The sequence below is a fragment of the Sorex araneus genome, chromosome 1 (assembly GCF_027595985.1).
Source record: "Sorex araneus isolate mSorAra2 chromosome 1, mSorAra2.pri, whole genome shotgun sequence".
NCBI lineage: Eukaryota > Metazoa > Chordata > Mammalia > Eulipotyphla > Soricidae > Sorex > Sorex araneus.
The window spans coordinates 441,174,541-441,181,758 of NC_073302.1; positions in this window are offsets into that span (position 1 = coordinate 441,174,541).

The following is a 7,218-nucleotide window of genomic DNA, read 5'->3' on the forward strand; positions in this document are numbered from 1 at the left end:
AGATTGGGGGCCACACCTGGTAGTGCTCCTGGTTTACACCTCGCTCTGGTGCTGAGGGGCCATACGTGGAGCTGGGGATTAGACCAGGTTACAGGTGAGCAGCGTGCAAGCCCCTTCACCTTTGTGCTATCTCTCTAGCTGGTCCATCTTCTTAAAATAATTATATTTCCATGGTTCTTCTTTTTTTTTCTTTTTGGGTCACACCCGGTGACGCACAGGGGTTACTCCTGGCTTTGCACTCAGGAATTCCTCCTGGCGGTGTTCAGGGGACCCTATGGGATGCTGGGATTAGAATCTGGGTTGGCCGCGTGCAAGGCAAACACCCTCCCCGCTGTGCTATCGCTCCAGCCCCACCCTTGTTCTTCTTTAGTTTTCTCCTTTCTAAAGTCTTAAATGAAAGTCATTGTCTTGTGTTTATTCTCCCTCTTGAATCAAACAAAGCAATGGTTCCATTTTTAAATTTGTCTCTGGAACTTCTGTTTCTCGTGTAAATGTCACAAAGTTATGTCAAATTGAATAAACACCTACTTCTTTGTTCTGAAAAATAAGGACTCATGATGTTCACTTAGTTTGTGTTGAAAATTATGCTTAGTCTGTTTTCTTTTTAAAGTATCAGATTGATAAATCTTTTTTGTGTGGGGGTCATGTTTGGCAGTGCTCAGGACTTACTCCTGGCTTGGTGCTCAGGGATCACTTTCGGGTGGGTCTCAGGGAGTAACGTGGTATGGAACCCAGGTTTGCCTCATGCAAGACAAGCACCTTATCCACTATACTGTCTCACAAGTCCCAGATAAACTCTATGTTTAAATATTACATTAGGGGCTAGAGCAATAGCACAGCGGGTAGGGTGTTTGCCTTGCACAAGGCTGACCCGGGTTCGATTCCCAGCAACCCTTATGGTCCCCTGAGTACTGCCAGAAGTAATTCCTGAGTGAATGACCCAGGAATAACCTCTGTGCATCTCTGGACGTGACCCAAAAAGCAAAAAAATTATTTTAAAGTAGTTTTCTCTTACTACTATGAAAACACTTTTAGAAATAGCTTTGGAGATACTAGCAGATAGAAGTTGACATAGGTAGTGGGATTGGTCTTAGAACTTTATAGGTCTAAAACTCAACTACCAATAATTTAAAAATATAAGCCTTTAATAAAATAAATTTAAAAAATAACTTTTGACCCAGCAATACCACTCCTGGGAATATATCCCGGAGAGGTAAAACGGTATAGTAGAGATGGCATATGTATTTCTATGTTCATTGCAGCACTGTTTACAATAGCCAGAATCTGGAAAAAACCAGAGTGCCCCAAAACAGATGACTGGTTAAAGAAACTCTGGTACATCTACACAATGGAATACTATGTAGCTGTCAGAAAACATGAAGTCATGAAATTTGCATATAAATGGATCAACATGGAAAGTATCATGTTGAGTGAAATGAGTCAGAAAGAAAGAGACAGACATAGAAAGATTGCACTCATATGTGGAATATAATGTAACTGAGAAGTACAAGTTGGCAACGATGCAACTTCTGGCAGATATCTCTCTGGACTTAGTTACTAAAATACTAAATTACAGAAACCCAAAACTGAGAGGCCGCTAAGTGTGGTCACTCGACCTCATACCTCTTTATCCTCAGCAATGGAAAACAAATTATCTAATGCTTCCTTTTCAGCAGGTCTGACTTTAGGGGAGAGACTCTCCAAACAATAATAGTGAGTTTTGTTGAAATATTGTATGCAATCAAAGTGAAAGTAAAGTGAAATTTATTAGTTACACAGGTGGGGGGGGTTTAGGGTGAGGGGGCTAGGGGCGTGGGGGGGTTAGGGGTGTGAGGGGGCGGGGTGGAGCTATACTGGGATTCTTGGTGGTGGAATATGAGCACTGGTGAAGGGATGGGTATTCGAGCATTGTATAACTGAGATTTAAACCTGAAAACTTTGTAACTTTCCACATGGTGACTCAATAAAAAATTAAAAAAAAAACTTTTGAGAAAAATCAATAAGCGCATAGATCATTATAAAATGTATTTAATAATTCATAAATACATAAATAAATGTATAAATTTTAATAAAAGTATAGTCTATTACTATTTTCCTTTTCTCTTAAATTTCTATGTTTACAAGATTCTTTTCAACTTCAAAAATTTGCCACTGGCATTTATTTATTTTTGATAAACTAACTTAGAGTTAGGTGCCTTTAAGGCAGGCTTAGAAGTTTTTGCTGAAAGACATCAATAGACAAATTTCAGAGACTAACTTGCAGCTGGATTCCAGCAGGAAGAAGTTTAATCTCCGAGAATGAAATAATTTTGCTACTGAAGGGACTTGCTACTACATGAAGGCATATTAGTGGAGTATAGTCTTTGGGAAAGTTATCTTACATGCTTGTTTTTCAGTAGGCAAGGCGTTCACATGATTCAAAAGAAGAGTAGAGAGAAGGACTCTTCCTTCCTCTGAACAGGTAAGAAAGAGGCATTCTAACCAGTTTAGCATCCATCCTTGTAAATATATCTTATTACATAATGGAAAATTACTTATACTAAATAGCCAAAAAACTTACATATTGGTATATTCTGGATCAGTAACTAAGGTTGTTTGTCCTGTGTACTTCTATACAGTAGTTGCACAATATTCAGCCCTCTGGCTCATGGTCATTTCTTGGACTTTTATCTATGTGTACACATGTAGCTTTTTTCACTTTTTTTTCACTTTTTTTCTTTAAAGAATAGATGCACCACATTTACTTGACTGGTCTGCTACTTGTGGCCATTTCATTTGAATCCTGTCTTTTGTGTTTCTAATGGTGTTGCAATGATAAAAGAATATTCTCTCTATATAATCTTTTACATGTAAATTACTAGAGGATAGCACTGTAGCACTGTTGTCCCATTGTTCATCAATTTGTTCAAGCGGGCACCAGTAACATCTTCATTGTGAGACTTGTTGTTACTATTTCTGGCATATCAAATACGCTATGGGTAGCTTGCCAGGCTCTGCTTTGTGGGCAGGATACTTAGTCTCAGTAGCTTGCCGGGCTCTCCGAGAGGGGCGGAGGAATCAAACCTGGGTTGGCCACATGCAAGGCAAGTGCCCTACCTGCTGTGCTATCGCCCCAGTCCCCAGTACTACCCTTTCTAAGTTTGGACAAAATTACTTTCCTGTGGCAATTTTATGAGAATGACAGCACAGTGGGTAGGGTGTTTGCCTTGTACATGGCCGACCCGGGTTCGATTCCTCAGTCCCTCTTGGAGAGCCCAGCAAGCTACCGAGAGTATCCCACCAGCACAGCAAAGCCTGGCAAGCTACCTGTGGTGTATGCGATATGCCAAAAATAGTAACAAGTCTCACAATGGAGACGTTACTGGTGCCCGCTTGAGCAAATCGATGAGCAACAACAGGATGACAGTGAAATGAGTTTGTACACTTTTATTATTATTATTATTATTATTGCTAATCTGTACAGTAAAAGACAATTGGTATGGTTGTAATCTGCATGACTTTAATTTTAAGTAAGGTTTGCCAGTATTTTGTGATAAGAGCTATTTGAGCCAGTTATTTGTATTTTCTGTGGAATGTTCGTATCTTCACTTAATTTTGGATTTTTGTTTCTTGTCACATATTGGTTTGTCAGAGTCCTTTAGTTCTTAGAGAAATTACTCTTTAATATTTAATGATTGGCAAGACATTCCCCCACTTTCAGTGTTTTTATCTTAACATTTCTTGGTTGTTATATTAGACTTAAAGCTTTCTTATTTTAAAATATAGAATCACAGTCAGTTGAAAAAACTGTACAAATACCTAGATCCACTTCACCAAGCTCTCTCCATGGTGACCTTTTACATGACTATAGTACCATAGCCAGACTGGAAAATGGGCATATTGCATTTGCTGTTAACAAATCAAGTGAATTCTTCCCCCCCCCCATTATTGTTATTGTAACCTGCATTTATGTGTATGTGTTTGTGTGTGTATGTTTCTATGTAATTTTATCCCATGTGTGGATTGCATAACCACAATTAAGACAACGAAATAATCCATCATCACAAAAGAACTTAATTGTGCAACCCCATTGCTCTGTAACTGCCTCCCCCCTTACTACTCATGTTTGCTTTTGTTTGCTTTTTCTTTGGGGCCACACTTAGCAGAGCTAAGGGCATGGAACCACTCCCTGCTGTAGGCTGCTTGGGTTGGCAACATTCAGGGTTTGCCTGGGCCACTTCAGGTGGTGTTTGGGGACAGTGGAGTGCCAGGGATCAAACCTAACAGCATGGCACATTCTTTACCACCTGAGTCACACCTCTGGCCTCTGGCTGCTGAAACTTTGTCTCAGAGAAGACATCATTTCTCATTTTACACTATAAAAACACTACTCCTTTGGAATTTTTTTAATCCCCTTATTTTTTCATTGATATACTTGAACTTATGGAATTTATTCTGATATAAAGTATCATCTTCGAAAGAGCCTCACTCATGAAGGAACTGGCAGAGGAACCCTGGTGTGTGGGACCTGGGGCTGAGACCTCCAAGCCCTCTCAGATTGGGACTGGGGCCTCTTCCACCCAGATTCCCCATCTTCCAGTAGCTAGGCGGTCACACCCAGGGACTGCCCCTGTCACCGTGTAATCCCACCTTTGGCCAACATCCAGAGACTATAAAACCAAGCTCCCGGAAGCGATATCTTTTAGGCCTACCTCTCCCTCTGGGAGAACCTGGCAAGCTACCGAGAGTTTCCTGCCCACATGGGAGAGCCTCGCAAACTCCCCATGTCGTTTTTATATGCAAAAACCAGTAACAATGATGGGTCTCATTCCCCTGACCCTGAAAGAGCCTCCAATGTGGCACCATTGGAAAGAATGAGTAAAGAGAGGCTTCTAAAATCTCAGGACTAGGACAAATGGGGATGTCACTGAGACCACTCGAGAAATTCGACAATCAATGGGATGATGATGATGATGATGATGATAAACTATAATCATCATTTAAAGTATTGTCTCCACATGCTCAGACAAGTCTCATGCATGAAGGAACTGATAGAGGAACCCAGGTGTGAGGGACCCGGGCCTGGGATCTCCAAGCCTGCTCGGATCAGGACTGGGCCTCTTCTACCCAGATCCCCCATTTTACATACCCACAAACTGCCCGACCCCCTACCTTTTAATCCCATCTACAGCCAACATCCAGAGATTAGAAAAGCAAGCTCCTGAAAGCTTCCCAAGCACCGTTGGGAAGGACGAGTAAAGAAAGGCTGCTAAAATCTCAGGGCTAGGCTGAATGGAGACGTTACTGGGCCTGCTCGAGCAAATTGACAATCAATGGGATGACAGTGACAGTGATACAATGATAAAGTATCATGTATAAATACATTTTGTTTTTTTTACCAGATGGTTGTCTTTCTACCTTGACACTCTTTATTGAATAACTTTTTCCTTCCCTGATTTAAAATTTCTTCTTTGATCTTTGCTTAATTCCTCTCAATGCTAGGCGTTTTTTTTTTTGGCCCCTAAAGCCTCTCATTTTCTCCATTATCTTAATGTAAGCATCAGCACTATTACAACATTTTAACTATTTTAAATTTATGATGTTTGAATAACTGATAAATCAGCCTTTCTTCAGTGTTGTTTTTCAGAATGTTTCCTGTTTATTATTTCAATATGCTAGGCATGTCTTGTCTTAAAACTTTCATGATAAAATAAGTTGCAATAGTTAAATGTATAATTTAACATAAAAATAGAAATACCCATGCCCATGATGCTGATTTACTGCTCAGTAATATGATACATAAACTCACTCATTTTTGTAAAACATATTTTACTCAGGAGAGTTTTAATATTTTGATTGACATGTTTTCTACATTTCCTATGAAGTGACCTAGATATAAGTAACTCTTTATACTTTCATTTCCTGATATATTAAGTGGGGTAATAGTAACTATCTCAGGCCAATTGCAGAGATTAAAATAGGTGGTTTACATATGCATGCTACTTAAGAAGTAAGCATTATAATACATTTGTAGTATTACAACATCGTAGCAAATATTTGTTTAAATTCTTTTTGTATCTGTATGAGTATGAAAAGAAGAGAGAACCCAGCACTTGGCAAAAAACTTTCTAACCACCAAACAAGATTTAAAAAAAAATTTTTCTTTTTTCTGATTCTTTTTTTTGCATTAATTTTTTTTATATTGCTAAACGGCAAATATGCCACATACAACTGAGATGAAGCAACAACCCCCTCCCCCTACCGGGCCCCCCCACCCCCCGTGGAGGATGATAAGTTGCCAGACGTGGCTCTGACGTGGAGCAGGCCTGTGTTTACTAGAGGATCTGACTCTAGAAGAATTCACTCCAGTAGCATCCGGTCTCAGCCGAGGGAGGCAAAAAAGATCAGGGCCTTTGCTCTGAAGACATAAAGAGGAAAGGAAGAATTTATAGTGGAAATATTAAGAACTGCCGAACAGTATCTTGTTATTATCTTTAACTCTGTTTTATCTTGATTTATTTAGGAGCTACACACAGCAGTTCTCAGGGCTTACTCCTGGCTCTGGGTTCACTCCTAGAGGGGCTTGGGGGACCATCCAGGGTGCTGGGGATTGAGCCTGGGTCAGCTGCATGCAAGGCAAGTGCCCTATCCACTGTACTACTACTCCAGCTTTACCTTTTAATTTTATTTTTGTTCTGCTTTGTAAATTGTTATATGGAGTTGTTGTAATTGAGGAAGACAAGAAAATAAGCAAATATTTTGAAAGTCTATCAGCTCCATGGAAAAGCAGATTGAATGTTTGACCCTGGACCATAAGCTCAACATTCTCCTGCCCTGTCCAGCAGTCTTTCTTTCTTTCTTTCTTTCTTTCTTTCTTTCTTTCTTTCTTTCTTTCTTTCTTTCTTTCTTCTTTCTTTCTTTCTTTCTTTCTTCTTTCTTTCTTTCTTTCTTTCTTTCTTTCTTTCTTTCTTTCCTTCCTTCCTTCCTTCCTTCCTTCCTTCCTTCCTTCCTTCCTTCCTTCCTTCCTTCCTTCCTTCCTTCCTTCTTTCTTTCTTTCTTCCTTCCTTCCTTCCTTCCTTCCTTCCTTCCTTCCTTCCTTCCTTCCTTCCTTCCTTCCTTCCTTCTTTCTTTCTTTCTTTCTTTCTTTCTTTCTTTCTTTCCTTTCTTTCTTTCTTTCTTTCTTTCTTTCTTTCTTTCTTTCTTTCTTTCTTTCTTTATCTATTCATCCATTTATGGCTT